Source organism: Scyliorhinus torazame, chromosome 27 (assembly GCF_047496885.1).
Source record: "Scyliorhinus torazame isolate Kashiwa2021f chromosome 27, sScyTor2.1, whole genome shotgun sequence".
NCBI lineage: Eukaryota > Metazoa > Chordata > Chondrichthyes > Carcharhiniformes > Scyliorhinidae > Scyliorhinus > Scyliorhinus torazame.
Window position 1 is genome coordinate 2,289,006 of NC_092733.1, and position 26,989 is coordinate 2,315,994.

General features: G+C 50.6%; 1 protein-coding gene across 4 annotated transcripts in view; it reads left to right on the plus strand.

The window, feature by feature from the left end:
- Positions 1–26,989, plus strand: part of LOC140403126 (3',5'-cyclic-AMP phosphodiesterase 4B-like) — a 965,446-nt gene that overhangs the window by 284,375 nt on the left and 654,082 nt on the right. The window lies entirely within an intron of this gene.

Genomic DNA, 26,989 nt, shown 5'->3' on the forward strand with positions numbered 1-26,989 from the left:
GGGATCGTGTCTGGGCAGTGAGGGTAATGTCTGCGTATTGGGGTTAGCGTCTGGGCAGTGAGGGTAATGACTGCGTATTGGGGTTAGCGTCTGGGCAGTGAGGGTAATGTCTGCGTATTGGGGTTAGCGTCTGGGCAGTGAGGGTAATGTCTGCGTATTGGGGTTAGCGTCTGGGCAGTGAGGGTAATAACTGCGTATTGGGGTTAGCGTCTGGGCAGTGAGGGTAATGTCTGCGTATTGGGGTTAGCGTCTGGGCAGTGAGGGTAATGTCTGCGTATTGGGGATAATGTCTGGGCAGTAAGGGTAATGTCTGCGTATTGGGGTTAGCCTCAGGGCAGTAGGGGTAGTCTCTGCATATTGGGGTTAGTGTATGGGTAGTGAGGGTAATGTCTGCGTATTGGGGTTAGCATCTGGGCAGTGAGGGTAATGTCTGCGTCTTGGGGTTAGCGTCTGGACAGAGGGTAATGTCTGCGTATTGGGGTTAGTGTCTGGGCAGTGAGGGTAATGTCTGCGTATTGGGGTTAGTGTCTGGGCAGTGAGGGTAATGTCTGCGTATTGGGGTTAGTGTCTGTGCAGTGAGGTAAATGTCTGCGTATTGGGGTTAGTGTCTGGGCAGTGAGGGTAATGTCTGCGTATTGGGGTTAGTGTCTGGGCAGTGAGGGTAATGTCTGCGTATTGGGGTTAGCGCCTGGGCAGTGAGCGTAATGCCTGCGTATTGGGGTAAATATCTGGGCAGTGAGGGTAATGTCTGCGTATTGGGGTTAGCGTCTGGACAGAGGGTAATGTCTGCGTATTGGGGTTAGCGTCTGGACAGAGGGTAATGTCTGCCTATTGGGGTTAGCGTCTGGGCAGTGAGGGTAATGTCTGCGTATTGGGGTTAGTGCCTGGGCAGTGAGGTAAATGTCTGCGTATTGGGGTTAGTGTCTGGGCAGTGAGGGTAATGTCTGCGTATTGGGGTTAGCATCTGGGCAGTGAGGGTAATGTCTGCATATTGGGGTTAGTGTCTGGGCAATGGGCATAATGTCTGCGTATTGGGGTTAGCGTCTTGGCAGTGAGGGTAATGTCTGCATATTGGGGTTAGCGTCTGGGCAGTGAGGGTAATGTCTGCGTATTGGGGTTAGCGTCTGTGCAGTGAGGGTAATGTCTGCGTATTGGGGTTAGTGTCTGGGCAGTGAGGGTAATGTCTGCGTATTGGGGTTCGTGTCTGGGCAGTGAGGGTAATGTCTGCGTATTGGGGATCGTGTCTGGGCAGTGAGGGTAAAGTCTGCGTATTGGGGTTAGTGTCTGGGCAGTGAGGGTAATGTCTGCGTATTGGGGATCGTGTCTGGGCAGTGAGGGTAATGTCTGCCTATTGGGGTTAGCGTCTGGGCAGTGAGGGTAATGTCTGCGTATTGGGGTTAGCGTCTGGACAGAGGGTAATGTCTGCATATTGGGGTTAGTGTCTGGGCAGTGAGGGTAATGTCTGCGTATTGGGGTTAGTGTCTGGGCAGTGAGGGTAATGTCTGCGTATTGGGGATATTGTCTGGGCAGTGAGGGCAATGTCTGCATATTGGGGTTAGCGTCTGGACAGTGAGGGGAATGTCTGCGTATTGGGGTTAGTGTCTGGGCAGTGGGTGCATTGTCTGGGCAGTGGGTGCAGTGTCTGGGCAGTGGGTGCAGTGTCTGGGCAGCGGGTGCAGTGTCTGGGCAGCGGGTGCAGTGTCTGGGCAGCGGGTGCAGTGTCTGGGCAGCGGGTGCAGTGTCTGGGCAGCGGGTGCAGTGTCTGGGCAGTGGGTGCAGTGTCTGGGCAGCGGATGCAGTGTCTGGGCAGCGGGTGTAGTGTCTGGGCAGTGGGAGCAGTGTCTGGGCAGTGGGTGCAGTGTCTGGGCAGTGGGTGCAGTGTCTGGGCAGTGGGTGCAGTGTCTGGGCAGTGGAGATAGAGTCTGTGGTTTGGGTGCAGTGTCTGGCCAGTGGATGCAGTGTCTGGGCATTGGGAGCAGTGTCTGGCAGTGGGTGCAGTGTCTGGGCATTGGTTGCAGTGCCTGGGCATTGGAGTTAGTGCCTGGGCAGTGGGGGCAGTGTCTGGGCAGTGGGTGCAGTGTCTGGGCAGCGGGTGCAGTGTCTGGGCATTGTGTGCAGTGTCTGGGCAGTGGGTGCAGTGTCCCGGCAGTGGGTGCAGTGTCTGGGCAGTGGGTGCAGTGTCTGGGCAGTGGGTGCAGTGTCTGGGCAGTGGAGATAGAGTCTGTGGTTTGGGTGCAGTGTCTCGGCAGTGGGTGCAGTGTCTGGGAAGTGGATGCAGTGTCTGGGCAGTGGGTGCAGTGTGTGGGCAGTGGGTGCAGTGTCTGGGCAGTGGGTGCAGTGTCTGGGCAGTGGGTGCAGTGTATGGGCAGCGGGTGCAGTGTCTCGGCAGTGGGTGCAGTGTCTGGGCAGTGGATGCAGTGTCTGGACATTGGGTGCAGTGTCTGGGCAGTGGGTGCAGTGTCTGGGCAGTGGGTGCAGTGTCTGGGCAGTGGGTGCAGTGTCTGGGCAGTGGGTGCAGTGTCTGGGCATTGCGTGGAGTGTCTGGGCAGTGGGGTCAGTGTCTCGGCAGTGGGTGCAGTGTCTGGGCAGTGGGTGCAGTGTCTGGACATTGGGTGCAGTGTCTGGGCAGTGGGTGCAGTGTCTGGGCAGTGGGTGCAGTGTCTGGGCAGTGGGTGCAGTGTCTGGGCAGTGGGTGCAGTGTCTGGGCATTGGGTGCAGTGTCTGGGCATTGCGTGGAGTGTCTGGGCAGTGGGGTCAGTGTCTCGGCAGTGGGTGCAGTGTCTGGGCAGTGGGTGCAGTGTCTGGACATTGGGTGCAGTGTCTGGGCAGTGGGTGCAGTGTCCCGGCAGTGGGTGCAGTGTCTGGGCAGTGGGTGCAGTGTCTGGGCAGTGGGTTTAGTGTCTGGGCAGTGGAGATGGAGTCTGTGGTTTGGGTGCAGTGTATGGGCAGTGGGTGCAGTGTCTGGGCAGTGGGTGCAGTGTCTCGGCATTGGGTGCAGTGTCTGGGCAGTGGGTGCAGTGTCTGGGCAGTGGGTGCAGTGTCTAGGCAGTGGAGATAGAGTCTGGTTTGGGTGCAGTGTCTGGGCAGTGGGTGCAGTGTCTGGGCAGTGGGTGCAGTGTCTGGGCAGTGTGTGCATTGTCTGCGCATTGGGTGCAGTGTCTGGGCAGTGGGTGCAGTGTCTGGGCAGTGGGTGCAGTGTCTGGGCAGTGGGTGCAGTGTCTGGGCAGTGGAGATAGAGTCTGTGGTTTGGGTGCAGTGTCTGGGCAGTGGGTGCAGTGTCTGGGCAGTGGGTGCAGTGTCTGGGCATTGCGTGCAGTGTCTGGGCAGTGGGTGCAGTGTCTGGGCAGTGGGTGCAGTGTCTGGGCAGTGGGTGCAGTGTCTGGGCAGTGGGTGCAGTGTCTGGGCAGTGGGTGCAGTGTCTGGGCATTGGGTGCAGTGTCTGGGCAGTGGGTGCAGTGTCTGGGCAGTGGGTGCAGTGTCTAGGCAGTGGAGATAGAGTCTGGTTTGTGTGCAGTGTCTGGGCAGTGGGTGCAGTGTCTGGGCAGTGGGTGCAGTGTCTGGGCATTGGGTGCAGTGTCTGGGCAGTGGGTGCAGTGTCTGGGCAGTGGGTGCAGTGTCTGGGCAGTGGAGATAGAGTCTGTGGTTTGGGTGCAGTGTCTGGGCAGTGGGTGCAGTGTCTGGGCAGTGGGTGCAGTGTCTGGGCAGTGGGTGCAGTGTCTGGGCATTGCGTGCAGTGTCTGGGCATTGCGTGCAGTGTCTGGGCAGTGGGTGCAGTGTCTGGGCAGTGGGTGCAGTGTCTGGGCAGTGGAGATAGAGTCTGTGGTTTGGGTGCAGTGTCTGGCCAGTGGATGCAGTGTCTGGGCATTGGGAGCAGTGTCTGGGCAGTGGGTGCAGTGTCTGGGCATTGGGTGCAGTGCCTGGGCATTGGGGTTAGTGTCTGGGCAGTGGGGGCAGTGTCTGGGCAGTGGGTGCAGTGTCTGGGCAGCGGGTGCAGTGTCTGGGCATTGTGTGCAGTGTCTGGGCAGTGGGTGCAGTGTCCCAGCAGTGGGTGCAGTGTCTGGGCAGTGGGTGCAGTGTATGGGCAGTGGGTGCAGTGTCTGGGCAGTGGAGGTAGAGTCTGTGGTTTGGGTGCAGTGTCTCGGCAGTGGGTGCAGTGTCTGGGCAGTGGGTGCAGTGTCTGGGCAGTGGGTGCAGTGTGTGGGCAGTGGGTGCAGTGTCTGGGCAGTGGGTGCAGTGTCTGGGCAGTCGGTGCAGTGTCTGGGCAGCGGGTGCAGTGTCTCGGCAGTGGGTGCAGTGTCTGGGCAGTGGATGCAGTGTCTGGACATTGGGTGCTGTGTCTGGGCAGTGGGTGCAGTGTCTGGGCAGTGGGTGCAGTGTCTGGGCAGTGGGTGCAGTGTCTGGGCATTGGGTGCAGTGTCTGGGCATTGCATGGAGTGTCTGGGCAGTGGGGTCAGTGTCTCGGCAGTGGGTGCAGTGTCTGGGCAGCGGATGCAGTGTCTGGACATTGGGTGCAGTGTCTGGGCAGTGGGTGCAGTGTCTGGGCAGTGGGTGCAGTGTCTGGGCAGTGGGTGCAGTATCTGGGCAGTGGGTGCAGTGTCTGGGCAGTGGGTGCAGTGTCTGGGCAGTGGAGATGGAGTCTGTGGTTTGGGTGCAGTGTATGGGCAGTGGGTGCAGTGTCTGGGCAGTGGGTGCAGTGTCTGGGCAGTGGGTGCAGTGTCTGGGCAGTGGAGATAGAGTGGTTTGGGTGCAGTGTCTGGGCAGTGGGTGCAGTGTCTGGGCAGTGGGTGCAGTGTCTGGGCAGTGTGTGCATTGTCTGGGCATTGGGTGCAGTGTCTGGGCAGTGGGTGCAGTGTCTGGGCAGTGGGTGCAGTGTCTGGGCAGTGGAGATAGAGTCTGTGGTTTGGGTGCAGTGTCTGGGCAGTGGGTGCAGTGTCTGGGCAGTGGGTGCAGTGTCTGGTCATTGCGTGCAGTGTCTGGGCAGTGGGTGCAGTGTCTGGGCAGTGGGTGCAGTGTCTGGGCAGTGGGTGCAGTGTCTGGGCAGTGGGTGCAGTGTCTGGGCAGTGGGTGCAGTGTCTGGGCATTGGGTGCAGTGTCTGGGCAGTGGGTGCAGTGTCTAGGCAGTGGAGATAGAGTCTGGTTTGGGTGCAGTGTCTGGGCAGTGGGTGCAGTGTCTGGGCAGTGGGTGCAGTGTCTGGGCATTGGGTGCAGTGTCTGGGCAGTGGGTGCAGTGTCTGGGCAGTGGGTGCAGTGTCTGGGCAGTGGAGATAGAGTCTGTGGTTTGGGTGCAGTGTCTGGGCAGTGGGTGCAGTGTCTGGGCAGTGGGTGCAGTGTCTGGGCAGTGGGTGCAGTGTCTGGGCATTGCGTGCAGTGTCTGGGCAGTGGGTGCAGTGTCTGGGCAGTGGGTGCAGTGTCTGGGCAGTGGGTGCAGTGTCTGGGCAGTGGGTGCAGTGTCTGGGCAGTGGGTGCAGTGTCTGGGCAGTGGGTGCAGTGTTTGGGCAGTGGGTGCAGTGTCTGGGCAGTGGAGATAGAGTCTGTGGTTTGGGTGCAGTGTCTGGGCAGTGGGTGCAGTGTCTGGGCAGTGGGTGCAGTGTCTGGGCAGTGGGTGCAGTGTTTGGGCAGTGGGTGCAGTGTCTGGGCAGTGGGTGCAGTGTCTGGGCAGTGGGTGCAGTGTCTGGGCAGTGGAGATAGAGTCTGTGGTTTGGGTGCAGTGTCTGGGCAGTGGGTGCAGTGTCTGGGCAGTGGGTGCAGTGTCTGGGCAGTGGGTGCAGTGTCTGGGCAGTGGGTGCAGTGTTTGGGCAGTGGGTGCAGTGTCTGGGCAGTGGGTGCAGTGTCTGGGCAGTGGGTGCAGTGTCTGGGCAGTAGAGATAGAGTCTGTGGTTTGGGTGCAGTGTCTGGAGAGTTGTGGCTAATATTCACTACTTGTTTATGGATGTGATTTTGATGATATTTAAATGTGAAAGTGCTATTTCATCACTTGCATGAACAGCCAGAATAGCAGTGACGAAATACCGAATGCCATGTCTCTAATACACACGGATCAAATCTGCTTACCATTGCTTGTATTCTTTAAAAGTAATAATTACACTCATTTGCAATTGTTTTGTATCCTCTTCTGAAAGTGTTGATTTATTCTGTGGCACAGGAAGCTCTGGGAGCGTGTCCCAAGTGCCCATTATTCATTTTTGAAGAGAGACCGTGAGTGTTGGTATCAATTCTGAGCTCAATCCTGACCTCAGCTTATTCGCACACATTCCTGCACTTTCTGCGCTTTCGTCCTGAACCCAGATCGTCACGGTAAATTATGGCTAACATCAGCGGAGTCAGAATCAAACCTGGAGTCGGCCTCTCCAGCTCTGGTGCGTGATGCCATTAGCAGCCTATCCATTGGGGACATTGGTGGAGTGTTTTGTTAGTGAGTCTGTCAGATTTTTAGGTAGTTCTCAGAATTGTATTCAAGATCTTCGATAACTATATAGTTTTTAAATGATCGTCTTTCTCGTTAAAAGTCCTACATCAATGTTGCCTTTGAGTTTTCCAACATTAACACATCGGCATCATCAGATATGATGCAATAAACATGAGAGCCAGTTCCCTTCCAGACACCAGGGACGGCATTCTCCGACCCCCCGCCGGGTGGAGAATCGCCGGGGGGCGGCGTGAATCCCGCCCCCGCCGGCTGCCGAATTCTCCGGCGGTGGGGATTTGGCGGGGGCGGGAATTGCGCCTCGCCGGTCGGCGGCTGCTACCAGCGGCCCCCCCTGGCAATTCTCCGGCCCGCTATGGGCCGAGTGGCCGCCCGTTTTTGGCCAATCCCTCCGGCGTATATTACACCAGGTATTTGCCGGCGAGACCTGGCTGCGAGGGCAGCGTCCGGGGTCCTCGGGGGGGGATCTGGCCTGGGGGGTGCCCCCACGGTGGCCAGCCCGCGATCGGGGCCCACTGATCCGCGGGCGGGCCTGTGCCGTGGGGGCACTCTATTGTTCCGCGTCGGCCACTGTGGTCCTCCGCGATAGCCGACGCGGAGATGATCCCCACTGCACATGCGCTGGGATGACGCCAGCACACGCTTGCCCTCCCGCGCATGTGCTAACTTGCGCCGGCCAGCGGAGGTCCTTCGGCGCCGGCTGGCGTGGCACCAAACCCCTTACCCACCGGCCGGCGTGGCGCAAACCACTCCGGCGCCGGCCTAGCCCCTGAAGGTGCGGAGGATTCCGCACATTTGGAGTGGCCCGACACCGGAGTGGTTCATGCCACTACTCGGCACCGGAGTTGCCCGCCCGGCCGATTCCCGCAGAATTCCGCCCCAGGTTCTGGAGCAGATTAGTCAACTTAAATCTGCGTCGTTCAAATCCAGTTCTGTTTTCTTATTAGCTGAAATTTCTAATTTCCAAAATGAGGGCTTAAATAAAAAAACACACTGCACAATAATGTGATTTAATCCATCATTGAATGGCCTTTTGCGACTTCTAAAGATATTATTAAAGTTTTTAGGGAAGGACTCCGCCTATCTCAAAGGCCTGGGTTTCGACTGGATATTTTATGCCTCAGCCCAAACTGTTGGCAAGACTTCCAGTCACATCCATACATTCTGAGCACAAACTGAATGGTCAATAAGGAGTGCTCACATGCCGTGAGGATTCAATATTTTCTTTGCTTCTGCCAAAAACTTTGAAAGAGTTGAGAGATTGAATAGTTAAATGTTTTATTTCAGACAAGATGAATTTATATAAATATCTTGCCAACTTTGCTTTTCTGTTACGGGTTTCTCACAGGATAGCTGAAGTAAGATATGAACACAAACAGCTATTGTTGTGTGAGATACTGTTCCCAACAGTGGTAAAAATCAGCTGTTATTGCTTTTATCGGTGATTAGAAACATACTCTTTAAAGGGAATTAAATTTTTAGTCGATCGTTGATTTTAATTATTCAGTTAAAAATTCTCCTGAATTGATTTTTTAGTTTTAATAATTATTTAATGTAAAAACCTGGATATTATATATACAATTACCGTTGGGTATCTTATGGGACAATTTCTAATGACTGTTAGCTAATTCAGTAATGGGGCTTACATATTGGACAATCATATGGATGACTCAGTAGCACTACAGCGCCAGGATCCCTGTCTGTGCGGAGTCTGTATGTTCTCCCCGTGTCTGCGTGAGTTTCCTCCTGGTGCTCTGGTTTCCTCTCACATGTCCCGAAAGACATGCTGTTAGGTAATTTGGACATTCTGAATTCTCCCTTAGTGTACCCGAACAGGTGCCGGAATGTGGCGACTAGGGGCTTTTCACAGTAACTTCATTGCTGTGTTAATGTAAGCCTACTTGTGACATGAATAAAGATTATTATCACACGCCAGTTCATGATTTTTTTTTTTTGTTCATTATTTCCAACAAACAAAAAGTATACTTTAAAGTGGTCAAAGGGAAATTCAGAGCTGGCTGAAGATGGAAAGATTGCCACCTGATTACTGGGAGAGCTGGATAAGAAGCCCGGTGGTTTGACAGGTTCCAGCGGCAGCTTGGGTCCCATTCTACTGGGTGTCCTTTTCCAAATAGTCTTAGACTCAGTTTCCCCAATTCTCTTAGATTCTAGCAACACCTAATAATGGACCACAGCCACCTCCTTAGATTTCCTCTCTGCCCCAACCCCTCCTTCCCCTGATTCTGCAAACCCCCCACCCCCCCCAACGCCTAATACCTACAACCCCCCCCAAAACCACATTGCCATTGGGTTATATCTCCGATTTGCCATGTGTATTGCCCTGGGAGACCTTCCTTATTACATGTCATTTATTTTAAAATCCTAAAATCATGCTATTATACAGCTGATAATTCTTTTTACAGTTCTGTAATTTCTATGTGTGCAGTAAGAGTAACTCTACTAAAGTATCCCTAATGCTGGAATAATTTTCCTTCTGTGAGAGAAGCTAGTTTCAGTCAGTAATGCCCCAAAAGCTCCCTTTTGGAAACAGGGTGATATTAATCGTGGATTTACTGGAATTATTTACGCCCCAGCAATTTATTGATGTTAAAGTAACGTTATTCTCATCTGAAAACCACCATTATCAAGAGCCCTTCTCAGAGTTTAACTTCTGACCTGGAGTCACAGGCTTTCATGTAGCTATTAATCCAGGAGTCCCGATTGTTCTTCACAGTCAAACCAACTGGTCATTGTTTGTGTTAAAATAAAGCAGACTGGGTCCACACTCACAGACATCGCACTTTACTGGCACCAAAAACAGCACCAGGATCTGAAGAGATAAATTAGTTCACGATCGATGTAGCACAAAGCCATAATGAGGAAAAAAACAACCCCTTAGTTGGCTGATATCGATCTGATTTCCAAACAGTAGGAGGAAGAATTAACTTTATTCAGATCTCAGTACTGGATGGGCCTGATTTTAATCAATTCTCAGACAGTATAGAGGATTGATTTTAATCAGATTCTCTGACAGTGCAAGAAGGGACTGATTTTAATCGGAATCTCAGATTGTACAGAGGGGACTGATTTCAATCAGATTCACGGACAGTACATATAGGGACTGATTTCAATTAGATTCCCAGAAGGTACACAAAGGGACAGATTTTAATCGGAATCTCAGATTGTACAGAGGGGACTGATTTTAATCAGATTCTCAGATAGTGCGCATGATTGAATGTGATTTCAATTTAATGAGATTCTGAGATAAAGCAGGGAGGGAGTGATTATAATGGATTTCTCAGATAGTGAAATGAGGGATTGATTCTAATCTGGTTCCTGGACAATATAAGGATGGCGTGATTTTAATCAGATTCTCAGATAGTGCGCATGATTGAATGTGATTTCAATTTAACGAGATTCTGAGATTCAGCAGGGAGGGAGTGATTATAATGGATTTCTCAGATAGTGAAATGAGGGATTGATCCTAATCTGGTTCCTGGACAATATAAGGATGGAGTGATTTTAATCAGATTCTCGGGACAGTACAGGAAGGGATTGATTTTGGTCAGATTCTGGGACAGTGCAGGGAACAGCTGATTTTGCACAGATTCTTTGACTGCATGAGGGACTGATTTTGATGAGATTTTCAGAGAGTGCAGGAAGGGACTTAACTTTACCACATTCACAGTTTGGAATTTTCCCTTTTTCAAACTGAGTGTGATGCCGGGTGGGTTCTGCTTTTCCCGCTGGTCAGAGTGACAGGAATTTGTTCCCAATTTTGCATTTGGAAGCTCATTAATTACTCTCGCTGAATCACCTGGCAGACTGGGAACTGATTCATCTGCCCCACTGTTACCTGACAGGGGGGGGGGCGCGGTTAAATGTCCAGGCGCCAATTTAAACCCCGCCCAAGCACACACCTTTCACTTTCTCCAGCCCAGCTGTCTCCGGACACCCACAGATATGTCTGGCAAGCAGAAACCGAAGGCTGCGTCCCGCCTCTAGCCCGACACCCTCAAGGTCTTGATCAGAGGAGTGCAGCAGCATAGTAATGTGCTATACCCAGGGACAACATCAAGAAGCGCACCAGCCTCATCCCTTCGGCCTGGGAGGATATAGCAGAGTCCAGCAGCCCAGCTGGACATTGCACCCACAACATCATCCAGTGTAGGAAGAGGAAGAATGATCTCACAGTTCCACCAGGATAAGTGATCCTTTAACTCCCTCCAACATCAATCCCATCGTGGCATCATGTACTCAAAGGCTATTCTCTTCAGAGATCTCACACAACTATTAGTGGGGACATATATCATCGCTGATTGTCTCACTGAAACTTTCACATCACCACCATCTTATTGATCATGCAGCTCAAACTCCAGCCCTTTATGGGGAGGACTCTCAACACTCAGGCGGAAAGCACGTTTCCCAACCTCTGCTCCATTCTTTGCGAAATCAGAGACTATCCCCCTGGGCAAGTTAAGGGGTAGACTCACTCCTTCTAGTTTCCCCTTTAGATGGTTTAGATTAGGGTTTACTTATCTGCGCATTCATATATACAGTGAACATTCCTCCATTATTGACCCTATTAAGTGGCACCTACATCGTTGGTTAGCTTTGCCAATTTACCGGTTGGGTAGAATTGCCTTGATTAAGATGGATGTGTTGCCTAGGATATTTTATCCATGGAAAATGCTACCTAGCCTGTTGGCTGCTAAGGTCCTCAAATAAATTTATGGTTCATTTAGTTTTTTTGTTTGGAACAAGAAGCCTCGTTTAAGATTGGTTAAGTTGCCGTTGCCTGGTCCTCAACAAGGGCTAAGAATGCCAAATATTAAGATGTACCAGTTAGCTTCCCACCTTAGATTCAGACATGACTGGGTTAGGGGGGAGAGCCTCACCCATATGGCTTGATGCTGAAGCTGACCAGTCCCCATACTCCTTGCAGTCACTTTTATTTATTCGGGGGCCCTAAGGTGGCGTTAGATAAATGTGATAATCCTATTGTTATGAGCACTCTAAAGGCTTGGAGGATGGTCCGTGAGTTAGAGGGGAGATCTAATTTGTCTTCCGCCCTTTCTCCAATTTGGGGTAATCCAGATTTCCCACCAGGTCTTGCGGACCACGGTGTGCATATCTGGAGGGATGAGGTCTCTGTTGTCTAAGGAACACGTCTGAAGGTGTTACCCTGTTATTATTGAGCAGCTCTATCAATGGTTTGATTTTCCAAAACACTCCTTTTTTTAGAAAGCTACAACTTAGGGATTTTATCCTTAGTAAGATAACTCTTTGTTCTAAGGTATTTACGGTGAAAAAAAATCTGCTATCTGTGGAGCCCAAGCATTTAGTCAGTATATTTTCTGAGGCTTTATGTTCCAGAACTTGTGATAATACATTGGATACGCCGGGGCCGTGGAGAAAGTATTGGCAAAGAGACATGGGGCGATATTTGTGGACATGTTAATAAAATTTCAGTTTGCAATAGAGCAAGAGAAACCCAGCTTAAGATGTTGCACTGCCCGCATATTACTCCAAGCCTGCGACACAGGTTTTACCCCCGGCACATCCTCATTGTGCTAGGTGGACGGAGGGGATCACCTGCATTGTATTCGGTCCTGTGTCAGGATTAAAGCCCATTGGTTTAATGTTCGGAAAGAGCTTGCGAGGATTTCCGATACAGCTGCAGAGTTCACTCAATACCTTGCATCTGATATTAGGACATCCAGACCAAAAGATCAGTAATGTGAATGGGAAAAGAATGCACACTATCCTAACCTTTGCAGCACAAAAGAATATCCTTCATTCATGGGTTAGCAATAAGCCTCCTTCAATTTGGAATTGGCATGAAAACATCCTGGAATGCACACAAATGGAATTTTTGACTTGTTTACTTCAAATTAAATCCGATACAGTTTGGGACCCTTATCTTCAAGTTCTGGTCTCCACCTTGTCTGTAAAGTTTTCCCTACGTTCTGTGGCTCTGTTGCCATTGCCCTGTGCATCACTGAGCCAATTGGTGTTGTATTCTGTTGTGCTGATATTCCCCATCCTCCGATATATCCTTTTATCACTAATGTGGTGGAAGGCGCTGGATACAATGAATAATCTGAACCAAATGTGTTAATTTTCTTTTTTTCCCTGTCTTCCTACAGGTGTTTGTTGGAAAATAGTCTTGCTGTACTGTACCAATTGTTTTGAGTTTGTTGCATTATTTGTAGAAAATGGAAAAATCTTCAATAAAAATGTATCAAAAAAAGTAAGGGGCTGTTTAGCAAAGGGCTAAATCACTGGCTTTGAAAGCAGACCAAGGCAGGCCAGCAGCACGGTTCAATTCCCGTACCAGCCTCCCCGAACAGGCGCCGGAATGTGGCGACTAGGGGCTTTTCACAGTAACTTCATTTGAAGCCTACTTGTGACAATAAGCGATTTTCATTTCATATCTTTTTTAAAAAGCAACTGTAGCGGTCGATAGTGGCTTCTGCCCCACTAACCTTGCCGCTAGTGCCACTTGTATCTGAGGTGCATTGAGGCTGACAGACATATTGAGGTGACCAAGATGGTTGCTTCACAGTTCCAGGGTCCTAGGTTCGATTCCCGGCTTGGGTCACTGTCTGTGCGGAGTCTGCACGGTCTCCTCGTGTCTGTGTGAGTTTCGTCCGGGTGCTCCGGTTTCCTCCCACAGTCCGAAGCTATGCAGGTTAGGTGGATTGGCCATGATAAATTGCCCTTGGTGTCCAAAAAGTTGGAGTGGGGTTACTGCGTTACGGGGATGGGGTAGAGATGTGGGCTTGGGTAGAGAGTTCTTTCCAAATGGCCTCCTTCTGCAATGCAGATTCTATGACATCCCTGAGACTGCACATCTGAATCCCACAGAGTTTGGAGATGGTTTGAATGATGTGCATGACCTGACCCAGCTCCAATCTCAGATCTGGCATACTAATTAGCAATGTGTTGCTCATGATTAAATGACTGGATTCCCTTTGGCACATTCTGAATGCCAATTCTGGGAATCACATGAAAGTATTTCATTGATGCGATGTCATATCTGCAGCACCTGTGTCTGCTTAACGGCTGCCTGCATTCCCAAATTTCACAATCCTGTGTGTTAATGTTGAAATGCAATGACTGGGATGTTAAGCCATAAAGCCATAAGATGTAGGAACAGAATTAGGCCATTCGGCCCATCGAGCCGGCTCCGCCCTTCAATCATGGCTGATATTTTCTCATCCCCATTCTCCTGCCTTCTCCCCATAACCCCTGATCCCTTTATTAATCATGAACCTATCTATCTCTGTCTGAAAGACACTCAGTGATTTGGCCTCCACAGCCTTCTGCGGCAAAGAGTTCCACAGATTCACCACCCTCTAGCTGAAGAAATTCTTCCTCATCTCTGTTTTAAAGGATCGTCCCTTTAGGCTGAGGCTGTGCCTCTCAGCGCGGCCGACCTCACCAGGAACAGACTGTTGGTGATCTGGAGGGATGGGCATCACTGGTGAGGCCTCTGCCCTGAGAGCGGCAGCTAACCAGGAAGGGCTCCAAAGGCCACAGTGCAGGTGTCCTCTGGTTGGGTTGACCTCTGCTTCCTCTGCAATGCCAACACCTGGTGGGCCCCTGACTGAGCTAGGCCACGCACATCCCCTTGATGTAACAGCTGTGGTAAGATAGTGTCTAGAGGGCAGCCTGGGTGGACGCCCAGATGACTCGTGGCTCTCTGAGCATTCAAAGAACTCAGGCAGCATTCAGCAGTGAAAACAGCTAGGGGTCTGTATGTAGCACCAAAGAGGTGTGATTAAAAGACAGACAGCAATGGCGATCTGGGCCAGACTACCCAGGGGGACACCCTGCGTCCACGGCCTTGGCACCAAGCTGCTCCCTGATACTGTCCCTTGCCCGGGCAGCCCCCCCCCCAGTGCTTGTAAATATTTGCACGAATGTGCGCCCATGAGACCTCTGTCAAAGAGAGATGGAGCATTGCGATGCGGTGGAGCATTCTGCATCCAAGTCACTAATGGAATTAAAATCCATGAAAATGATCCATGCACGGATCTGCAAGCGCGGAGTGCAAACATCGATATCGCCGCCAGCGAGGGACCAGAGCATGGCGTCTGAATCGGCGCCGGGCACAAACCTCGATTGTTCAATTTCGTGTGGTTCTCCGACCGATCGCGATTTGCATTTCCCTGCATCACAAGAAGGAGAATTCAGCCCATAATTTATACAAGGGAGGAAAATTTGCAGCCTCCCTGATACAAAACAACATCACCACTTAATGGGGCAGATTCCCCTCCGGTGTGAACCTGTGCCGGGCACCTGGGACAATCCATTTACTGAATGGACCCACCAGGGATTGGTCTCCAATATTCCCGCAAAGAAGCTGCAAAGGAGATAACGGTATCATTCCAATCATAACAACAGCCGGTGTTCAGCATCTGATGGGGGGAAAAAACAAGTTATTTCTTCAGGTGGAGACCCTTCAACATAACCAGCTTGAAATGTTCACTTGCCCAGAGAGTGAAAGAATGTTGTACATATCTGACCCACCTGAGGAAGGAGCAGCGCTCCGAAAGCTAGTGTTTGAAACAAACCTGTTGGACTTTAACCTGGTGTTGTAAGACTTCTTACCGTGCCCACCCCAGTCCAACGCCGGCATCTCCACATCAGACATATCTGCAATTCATGTTTTTTTTAAACAGCTCACTATCGATGTGCCGTTGCTGAACCTCAGTCGCAGTAACCCAATCGATTGGACCAACGCCCTCAAATTGGCAAAGCCAGTCAATCGCAGCATCTAGTCTGGGGACACCGGCAGATTGAGTTATCCCCATTCACCGCCGGGCTGATTTTCTCACTCTCGATTTTCTTCCTATCAGGATTTCAGCAAAGTCTCTCCATCTTGGGGTTTAAAATTGCAGAGACTCACGCTGGGAACGGCTCCTTATGTGTACCTGGGTGAACGACAATCTCTTGACTTGATCGAGATTGCTCGTGCTTTCTGGTGCTGTCTCCCTTAATCAGCCATTTGCTGCCCTTCCCCCCTACCCAGGCTCCTTGTTCACACTGTCACATGTCATCACAATGTTGCACTGCACCCTTGCTGCCATTTCCTCACTAATTTCCTGTTGATAGAATACAAATTCTTGATAACATTTTCAGATGCACAGTGCAAGAAATTGCTTTATTGGCAAGTTTGAAAGTTATCTGAATTTTTTCTCCTCCAATTGGTCTACTTTCAAATCTCTTGAACACTTTCCCTCCTCTCGCATGCTAAAAAGTTGGGATCAATCGAACAATTCTATTTCAAGCACTCTTGTGTTGACATCTAACTTACAGGGCAAATACAACATAGGTTACATAAAGAGTAAAGTTTTCTCTACACTCCCATAAAATACTCCCTGGTCAGGGGCAGCACAAGGTTAGATACAAATGAGGTTGTGTGCAGTAGGAAACAGCCCCTCTTTGCTTCAAACGTACCTGTAAAATTCTCCTAAATTCATTTCAAGTAAGCCCAAAGGCAACAGAAGTTCCAGCCCCCAGTCATTTTTTATTTTATTTGTGCGACTGAAAGTTTACACTTTGAAACAGTCGAATGATTGGGCCGATTTCCAGCAGGTCTCTGAACCGAAGTTGCTGCAGAAGCAATTTACCGTAGAAAGCATTCCTGCTTCTGGAAGTTTGTAGTATCAAAGAGTTCTTATTTTTGTTGTGCTGTCATCGAGGCATACACGGTCTGAAAGTTATAGTGTACACGTTGAAGCAGAGTGCAAAGCGAAAGAGATTGTGTGGACACACAAAGGCATATTGCTGTACCCTTGACTGTGGGTGGTCGGCCGTGTAAAAAGATTGTGTAAGAAATGTCACCAATCACTGGATCAAGGGGAGTCAAGATTACAGTCCCAGCCCTCAGAGACACAGAAATAGGCCTGGTCTCCTCATCAAAATATTTGAAGCACTTCACACAATGAGTTGCTTTTGGAGTGCAGTGATGGTTGTGTGAGAACTGATGGTAGCCGCAAATAGTCTGAGTATTAAAAAGGGGGGTGGGGGTGGTGTTGAGGAAGATAGTTCAGCTCCTATGTCTGCGTGGGTTTCCTCCGGGTGCTCCGGTTTCCTCCCACAAGTCCCGAAAGCCGTTAGTTAGGTGGATTGGACATTCTGAATTCTCCCTCTGTGACCCGAACAGGTGCCGGAATGTGGCGACTAGGGGATTTTCACAGTAATTTCATTGCAGTGTTAATGTAAGCCTACTTGTGACAATAATAAAGATTATTATTATTAATCCTAAAATCTATTTGCTTTAGAGTCTAAATGTATGGAGCTTTTTGGGGCATTGCTTCAACATGGCCAGTCCAGACCGTACGACTGGCGCTGAAACCTTTTGGGGGCTCCATTGGGTCACTGGTGGCAAAGTGCTGCCAAAAAGGCTTGTTTGTCGAGATGCTTAAATTGGACCTGCAAAGTCTGTGCAATGCTGACTCTTTCAGCTTATCGTAATGCTCTGAACAGTGCTTGCCTGCTCAGTGTGCCCCCAGCCAGGCCCCGGTGATATCAGCGATGGAATAATAAATGTGGCTGTTTACTTACTGACTGTGTTTTCACAACTCCCTTTGCTCTCACTAACCTGACTTTGTCCTGACCTCAAACCCCAGTATGCCAGCTGAAGGTGTTGTACTTCCCACGTCCGCCACCTTGTGTTCATTGTCTGAACATCTCTTTATTCAGCAGTGTCTTGGGACAGTTTATCATGTTAAAGGTGCTAAATGAATGCAGGCTGTTGTAGGCAGTGAGTAGGCAGCTGTATGCTATGAGTCCATCCACTAACAATTGGATTGTGACTGCCATATTTTATAGGACCCTGTGTAATAGGCATTTCCAACCTATTTGATCTTGATTTCTACATGGTTTTCCGAGTTCAACAAGCAGCATCTAGCACACAACACCCTATCATCACCATCACGTTCCCCTCTGTGTCACCTGCAACTTATAATTCAATGCACAGACAATTTGGGCTCTCACATCGGCTGTTTATTGACAAAAGTAGCTGCCAGAGAAGTGATACTCCTTTTCCCAGAACATTTAATTCCTTTTAATATAAGCTGCTGATTAAGATTTCTCTAAAGACTAAAAATACATTGGTGCCCATTCTTTGCTGTGATAATGTGCGATGCAATATAGAATCATAAAGTCCCTACAGTGCAGAAGGAGGCCATTTGGCCCATTGAGTCTGCACCAACCCTCCTAGGCCCACTCCCCTGTCCTTTCACCCATAACCCCACCTCACCTTTCAACACCAAGGGGCAATTGATCATGGCCAATCCACCAAATCCGGGCCCCTGGAGCTGTGCGGCAGCAGTGCTAACCACCATGCCACCGCTCACCCATCTGATTAAATCAAGACCAAACATCTGCACTGCATTGTTGCCTTTTGTCTTGCGATGCGCCATTTCCACAATGTTCGGCCCTCAATGCTCTGTTGTTGTTCTGCACCTTAGTTTATTCAGGTAGGGTTTGCACCTTTGAATTTATTTAGCCTTCAATGTTCCTCCCTCCACTCCTGAAGATTCTGACTCCCGAGTAAATTATGATGAGTCTCTCTCTCTGCCCAAAATCTAGACACTAAGTGTGGCCAGACTATTCGATCACGGGGCAGCACGGTAGCACAAGTGGCTAGCACTGTGGCTTCACACGCCAGGGCTCCAGGTTCGATTCCCCGCTGGGTCACTGGCTGTGTGGAGTCTGCACATTCTCCCCGTGTCTGTGTGGGTTTCCTCCGGGTGCCCCGGTTTCCTCCCACAGTCCAAAGACGTGCAGGTTAGGTGGATTGGCCATGATAAATTGCCCTTAGTGTCCAAAAAAGTTAGGAAGTGTTCTTGGGTTACGGGGATAGGGTGGAAGTGCGGGCTTAAGTGGGTTGGTGCAGACTCGATGGGCCAAATGGCCTCCTTCTGCACTGTATGTTCTATGTTCCAGCGACGTCAATCCTGTCCTCAGACAAGGTCACATACTTCCAGCAAGTGGTATTCAGGAGCTGGAGCCCTGCCTGGTATACCCCTCCCTTGCCTGATGCCCCCAAAGCTAATTACAGCACCTCTCATACCACCCTGGCAAAGGTCAGCTCAGTCAGCAAGCACAGACTTGTATTATTCAACCTTTTTAAAAACATATGTTCTTGGGATACGAGGCCAGTGTTTGTTGCCCATCCCTAATTTCCCGCAGGAAGGTGATGGCGAGCCACATTCTTGAACGGTTGCAGTCCCCATGGGTGGAATCTCCACAGACGTCGGAGTGTTTTGCGCTAGTGAGGGGATGAGGATAGCTGACCACATGTGACATTGTCCTGGGCAGCTCATTTCTTATGCATCTGTGCAGAGCATGAATCTCGTGGCGGAACAGGCACAAAGTCATCCTCCCACTGTTATTTCATGGGATCGCACCCATGGGCGGCACGGCGGCACAGTGGTTAGCACTGCTGCCTCACAGCACCAGGGGCCCGGGTTCAATTCTGGCCTCGGGTGACTGTCTGTGTGGAGTCTGCACGTTCTCCCCGTGTCTGCGTGGGTTTCCTCCGGGTGCCCCGGTTTCCTCCCACAGTCCAAAGATGTGCAGGTTAGGTGGATTGGCCATGATAAATTGCCCCTTAGTGTCCCAAAGGTTAGGTGGGATTACTGGGTTATGGGGATAGGGTGGAAGCGTGGGTTTAAGTAGGGGCTATTTCCAAAGGCCAGTGGAGACTTGATAGGCCAAATGGCCTCCTTCTGCACTGTAAGGATTCTATGATTCTAAGATCTGGATGTTATGTTTAAAGGGCTCACGGACAGCCTCTCTCCCTTCTTCTCATGCCCTGCCTCCCTTGTCCAGCCTTGATGCATGTTTAAAGACTCAGATTTTCAGCAGTGTCTTCTCAGTGAATGGTCTTTATTGAACTGATGGTAAAACTGGGAGCTTACAGAGAATGTCTCATGGCAGAGGCCACCTGACTATGGAAAGTCAGATAGGACATGTAGAATTGATTGCATTTCAAATCCAAACAAACGTAGCAAATTTGGGACACACGACCTTCAGGCTTAATGACCCCAACAGGCTATTATCCGCTGTGTCATTTGAGAAGGTTTTGTCCCTCTCTCTCTCTCTCCCTCCTGCGATCCCAGGCTGCCTGCTCCTTAGATTCTGCTTTGTGATACCTCAAGTGGCCTTTGCACTAATGGCAAGGAGTGGAGAGGCTGTGCTAAGTTTTGGTGATATTTGTGAGGATTACTGCCCATCAGCGATTGAAGCTTCCACAAGGAGAATCACTTGAAGGACACTCAAACTGAAATCAGAAACTTGTTAAATGGATATGCATCACTTGAAAACTTGTTGTAGTGATTGACGAAAGAATAGACACCCTTCAGGTGCATTTCCTACGAACTGCCTTATTAACATGTTTCACCTCACCCCACCACCCCGAGTCATCAGTGTGATATTGTTTCTTGTCTGGTGACCTGTCTGAGGGTATCGCTGGAAAGACCAGCATTTATTGCTCATCCCTAGTTGTCCTTTGGTAGGTGGTGGTGAGCTGCTCCTTGAATACATATGGATAATTAGGTCATTTTATTTTATAGGGTGTTGGTTACAATGCGGTTGGTCTGAAGAAGTCTTGGTAGTATCATGGGACTGTCCCTTTAAGAAGTGTTTTTGTCTTATCACATGGCTTCAGTGATGTCATTGTGTGGGGGGGAACTGGCTGTGGCTCTAAGTTTTACTTTCGTTTTGAGTTTGACTTGGTTTTGTATTGCACAGATTGGAAAGAAGTGTCTCTCTGTCTTCAGTTTAAAAGCTATTTCCAGATTACTTGATAACTTAAAAGTGATAACTGTTTTTCGGAAGGAATTCAAACCTGTTTTGGAAAGGAAACAGGTGTATCCATACCAAGTCTTAAAGTTATTAAGAGTGCCGTGTGTTGGGCCACACCTTTGAAAAGGGGTTTCATGGTTTATGGGATCTTTGTTATTAAATTGGAACAGTTAAAGGGGGAAATTTATTAAGGATGATATATAGATTACTGTAGCTGTGTGGGGTATTTATGTTTGTAGTTGATAAAAATAAGTACTGTGTGTTTATAAAAATATTAACTGGACTTCCGGGTGCGGCGATGACCAGCTAAGTCGCACGTTTCGGCAGCTCCCGGTGGAACGGACCTTTGGGCTCTTAATAGGAGCCCCAACGGCAATTTTAACAGCTAAAAACACTGTGCGGTAAACCAGAAGGGAATTCCCCCTGGACACAGATGGAAAAAGGAGAGGAAGGTGGCCGGATTGCGGAGGGTCCTCTAGAGCAGCGGCAAGGAAAGCAAGCACAAAGCAAGATGGCGTCAGAAGGTGGCCGTCTAGTATGGGGCCCTGAACAACAAGAGTTCCTGCGGCGCTGTGTGGAAGAACTTAAGAAGGAGATGAAGAAGGAGCTGCTGGCCCCAATATTGCAGGCGATTGAAGGGCTAAAGGAGGAACAAAAGACCCAGGAGCAGGAGCTTCGGGTCGTGAAGGCAAAGGCCGCTGATAATGAAGACGAAATACAGGGCCTGGTGGTGAAGACAGAGATGCACGAGGCACAACACAAAAGGTGTGTGGAAAGGCTGGAGGTGTTGGAGAATAATGCGAGGAGGATAGTCAGAGGCTTTTCCCCAGGGTAGAGGGGTCAATTACTAGGGGGCATAGGTTTAAGGTGAGAGGGGCAAGGTTTAGAGTAGATGTACGAGGCAAGTTTTTTACGCAGAGGGTAGTGGGTGCCTGGAACTCGCTACCGGAGGAGGTGGTGGAAGCATGGTCGGCACGGGCTTGGAGGGCCGAAGGGCCTGTTCCTGTGCTGTACATTTCTTTGTTCTTTGTTCTTTGAGGAAGAATTTAAGGATTCTTGGTCTTCCCGAAGGTTTCATAGTTTCATAGAACATACAGTGCAGAAGGAGGCCATTCGGCCCATCGAGTCTGCACCGACCCACTTAAGCCCTCACTTCCACCCTATCCCCGTAACCCAACAACCCCTCCTAACCTTTTTGGTCACTAAGGGCAATTTAGCATTGCCAATCTACCTAACCTGCACGTCTTTGGACTGTGGGAGGAAACCGGAGCACCCGGAGGAAACCCACGCAGACACGGGGAGGACGTGCAGACTCCGCACAGACAGCGACCCAAGCCGGGAATCGAACCTGGGACCCTGGCGCTGTGAAGCCACAGTGCTATCCACTTGTGCTACCATGCTGCCCCCAAGGTGCGGAGGGGGCGGACGTCGGGGCATATGTGAGCACGATGCTTTACTCGTTAATGGGATCGGAGGCCCCGACGGGCCCATTGGAGGTGGAGGGAGCTTATCGAGTTATGACGCGAAGACCGAGGGCTGGAGAAATACCTCGAACCATTGTGGTGAGATTTCTCCGATATAATGACAGAGAGATGGTCCTCAGATGGGCGAAGAAAACTCGGAACAGTAGGTGGGAGAACGCGGTGATCCGCGTATATCAAGATTGAAGTGCGGAGGTGGCGAGAAGGAGGGTGAGTTTCAATCGGGCCAAGGCGGTGCTTCACAAAAGGAAGGTCAAATTTGGAATGCTGCAACCGGCAAGACTGTGGGTCACACACCAAGGGAAGCACCACTACTTTGAGACGGCAGAAGAGGCGTGGACATTTATTGTGGAGGAGCAGCTGCAATAGGCGGGCCAGAAAAAGAACGTTTGGGACAAAGTGGTGGTGTGATTACGTGGGGTGAAGGGGGGGGAAAAGGGGGAAGGGATGATTTCTCAAGTTGTTAATCTTGCGACCCTGTAACTTTTCTCTCTTCCCCATGTCGTGGGGGAGGGGGGGGGGGGAAGGATGAGGAATTGTGGGCGCCGGCCATTAGGGGTGGGGCCAAGTGGGAAATGCGGGCTTTGTTCCCGCGCTATGGTAATCATGGCGGGAACAGGAAAGCAGGAAGGAGGGGGCCTCGCACAGTGGGGGCCGAGGTCACGAGGGGAAGCCAAGGTCAGCCAGAGTTTGCTGACTTCTGGGAGCAACATGGGGGGTGCAATTACGCTAGAAGAGGATCTAGCGGGGGGGGGGGGGGGATTAACTGGGTTGCTGCTGCTGGAGAGAAGGGGGAGCTGGTACGGGGTGGGGTGGTCGAGGCGGGAGGGCGCCGTCGGGGGGTGACACGGCTAAGAGGGAACCGGGTGAGGAGCTGGATTAAAAAAGGGGATGGCTAGTCGACAAGGTGGAGGGGGTAAAGAGCCCCCCAACCCGGCTGATCACGTGGAACGTGAGAGGGCTGAACGGGCCGATTAAAAGGGCACGGGTACTCGCACACCTAAAGAAATTAAAGGCAGATGTGGTTATGTTGCAGGAGACGCATTTGAAACTGATAGACCAGGTCAGACTACGCAAAGGATGGGTGGGGCAGGTGTTTCATTCGGGGTTAGACGCAAAGAACAGGGGGGTGGCTATATTAGTGGGGAAACGGGTACTGTTTGAGGCAAAGACCATAGTGGCGGATAGCGGGGGTAGATACATGATGGTGAGTGGCAGATTGCAAGGGGAGGCGGTGGTTCTAGTGAACGTATATGCCCCGAACTGGGATGATGCCAATTTTATGAGGCGAATGTTGGGACGTATCCCGGACCTAGAGGCGGGAAAGTTGGTAATGGGGGGAGACTTTAATACGGTGCTGGACCCAGGGCTGGACAGATCGAGGTCCAGGACCGGGAGGAGGCCGGCTGCAGCTAGGGTGCTCAAGGACTTTATGGAGCAGATGGGAGGAGCAGACCCCTGGAGATTTATTAGGCCTAGGAGTAAGGAGTTCTCGTTTTTCTCCTATGTCCATAAAGTATATTCACGGATAGACTTTTTTGTATTGAGAAGGGCGCTGATCCCGAAGGTGACAGGGACGGAGTACACGGCAATCGCTATCTCGGACCACGCTCCACATTGGGTGGACCTGGAGATCGGGGAGGAAAAAGAACAGCACCCGCCCTGGAGAATGGACATGGGACTATTGGCAGATGAGGGGATATGTTTAAGGGTGAGGGGGTGTATTGAAAGGTACTTGGAGCTTAACGACAATGGGGAGGTTCAGGTGGGAGTGGTCTGGGAGGCGTTGAAGGCAGTGGTTAGAGGGGAGCTGATATCTATTAGGGCACATAAAGGAAAGCAGGAGGGTAGGGAAAGGGAGCGGTTGCTGAAAGAACTTTTGAGGGTGGACAGACAATATGCGGAGGCACCGGAGGAGGGACTGTACAGGGAAAAGCAAAGGCTACATGTAGAATTTGACTTGTTGACTACGGGTAATGCAGAGGCACAATGGAGGAAGGCACAAGGTGTGCAGTATGAATATGGGGAGAAGGCGAGCCGGTTGTTGGCCCACCAACTGAGGAAGAGGGGAGCAGCGAGGGAGATAGGGGGGGTGAGAGACGAGGAGGGAGAGATGGAGCGGGGAGCGGAGAGAGTAAATGGGGTGTTCAAGGTATTCTACGAAAGATTATATAAAGCTCAGCCCCCGGAAGGGAAGGAGAGAATGATGTGCTTTCTGGATCAGCTGGAATTCCCGAAGGTGGAGGAGCAGGAGAGGGCGGGACTGGGAGCACAGATTGAGATGGAGGAGGTAGTGAAAGGGATTGGGAGCATGCAGGCGGGGAAGGCCCCGGGACCAGACGGATTCCCGGTGGAATTTTATAGGAAGTATATGGACTTGCTGGCCCCGCTTCTGACGAGAACCTTTAATGAGGCTAGGGAAAGGGGGCAGTTGCCCCCGACTATGTCAGAGGCAAAGATATCGCTCCTCCTAAAGAAGGAAAAAGACCCGCTGCAATGCGGGTCCTATAGGCCCATTTCTCTTTTAAATGTGGATGCTAAGATTCTGGCCAAGGTAATGGCGACGAGAATAGAGGACTGTGTCCCGGGGGTGGTACATGAGGACCAGACTGGGTTTGTGAAGGGGAGACAGCTGAACACGAACATACGGAGGTTGCTAGGGGTAATGATGATGCCCCCGCCAGAGGGGGAAGCGGAGATAGTGGTGGCAATGGATGCCGAGAAAGCATTTGATAGAGTGGAGTGGGATTATCTGTGGGAGGTGCTGAGGAGATTTGGCTTCGGAGATGGATATATCGGATGGGTACAGCTGCTGTATAGGGCACCGATGGCGAGTGTGGTTACGAATGGACGGGGGTCTGATTATTTCCGGCTTTACAGAGGGACGAGGCAGGGATGTCCCCTGTCTCCGTTATTGTTTGCACTGGCGATTGAGCCCCTGGCCATGGCACTGAGGGGTTCCAGGAAGTGGAGGGGAGTGTTTAGGGGAGGAGAAGAACACCGGGTATCTCTGTATGCGGATGATTTGTTGTTGTATGTGGCGGACCCGGTGGAGGGGATGCCAGAGATAATGCGGATACTAGGGGAGTTTGGGGATTTTTCGGGGTATAAATTGAACATGGGGAAAAGTGAGTTGTTTGTGGTGCATCTGGGGGAGCAGAGCAGAGAGATAGAGGATTTACCGCTGAGGAAGGTAACAAGAGACTTCCGATACTTGGGGATTCAGATAGCCAAGAATTGGGGAACCTTGCACCGGCTTAATTTAACACGATTGGTGGAACAGATGGAGGAGGACTTCAAGAGATGGGATATGGTATCCCTGTCACTGGCGGGTAGGGTGCAGGCGGTTAAAATGGTGGTTCTCCCGAGATTCCTCTTTGTGTTTCAGTGCCTCCCGGTGATGGTCACGAAGGCTTTTTTTAAGAGAATCGAGAAAAGCATTATGAGTTTTGTGTGGGCCGGGAAGACCCCGAGAGTGAGGAGGGGGTTCTTGCAGCGTAGTAGGGATAGGGGGGGGCTGGCACTACCGAGCCTAAATGATTATTACTGGGCCGCCAATATTTCAATGGTGTGTAAGTGGATGGGAGAAGGGGAGGAGCGGCGTGGAAGAGATTGGAGAGGGCGTCCTGCAAGGGGACCAGCTTACAAGCAATGGTGACGGCACCGTTGCCGTTCTCACCGAAGAAATATACTACAAGCCCGGGGGTGGTGGCAACATTAAAAATTTGGGGGCAGTGGAGACGGCATGGGGGAAGGACGGGAGCCTCGGTGCGGTCCCCGATAAGAAATAACCATAGGTTTGTTCCGGGGAGAATGGATGGGGGATTTGGAGTAGTACAATTGAGAGATCTGTTCGTAGATGGGACGTTTGCGAGTCTGGGAGCGCTGACGGAAAAATATGGGTTGCCCCAAGGGAATGCATTTCGGTATATGCAACTGAGGGCTTTTGCGAGGCAACAGGTGAGGGAATTCCCGCAGCTCCCGACGCAAGAGGTGCAGGATAGAGTGATCTCGGAGACATGGGTGGGGGATGGTAGGGTGTTAGACATATACAGGGAAATGAGGGACGAGGGGGAGATCATGGTAGATGAGCTGAAAGGGAAATGGGAAGAAGAGCTGGGGGAGGAGATTGAGGAGGGGCTGTGGGCTGACGCCCTACGTAGGGTAAACTTGTCGTCCTCGTGTGCCAGGCTAAGCCTGATACAATTCAAGGTTCTACACAGGGCGCATATGACTGGAGCACGGCTCAGTAAATTTTTCGGGGTAGAGGATAGGTGTGGGAGATGCTCGCGAAGCCCAGCGAATCACACCCACATGTTCTGGTCATGTCCGGCATTACAGGGGTTCTGGGTGGGGGTGGCGAAGGTGCTTTAGAAGGTGGTGGGGGTCCGGGTCGAGCCAAGCTGGGGGTTGGCTATATTTGGGGTTGCAGAAGAGCCGGGAGTGCAGCAGGCGAGAGAGGCTGATGTTTTGGCCTTTGCGTCCCTAGTAGCCCGGCGCAGGATATTGCTTATGTGGAAGGAAGCCAAACCCCCGGGCGTGGAGACCTGGATAAACGACATGGCAGGGTTTATAAAGTTAGAACGGATCAAGTTCGTATTAAGGGGGGGGGGAGAGGGGGGCGGGGGGGGGCGGGGGGGGGGGGGGGGATCCGGGCGGGCTCTTAGGGATGTCAGTGTATATGTATAGACATTTGTTATAGGTAATGTATATTGGACTGTTGGATTGTACTTTTGGAGAGTAACTATTTTTGACAAGGCAGTTGCCATTTAGTTTTGTTTTTGTTTCTGTTTATATATTATTTATTTACTTGTTTAAAACTGGCCACTGTTATTTATATTGCTTTATTGTTGTTTAAAAGAAAAACCATGTACTGTTATGTTTGGCCAAAAAATCTTGAATAAAATATATTTAAAAAAATAAATAAATAAAAATATTAACTAAATTCGTAGAATAAAGCTTGTTTTTGATTAAAAGTGGTTACGGCCTCTGTTGAATAACACCTGAAAGGCAGGGGCTTGTGCTCATCGAAACCAAAATCAATAAACAGTTGTAGGTCAGGTGAACTCCATGATATACTTTGGAGTTTTCTAAACCCTGGCCCATGACAGTAGTCATACCTCTGTTTACTGTAACTCTCGATTGACTCTTAGAACTATTCACAAATATACAGTAGAGGGTACAAGCTGTCATCCGTGCTGGCTGGTACACACGTCTCTGTCCCATACTAGACTGACCCTGACAGCGGATCATGTGC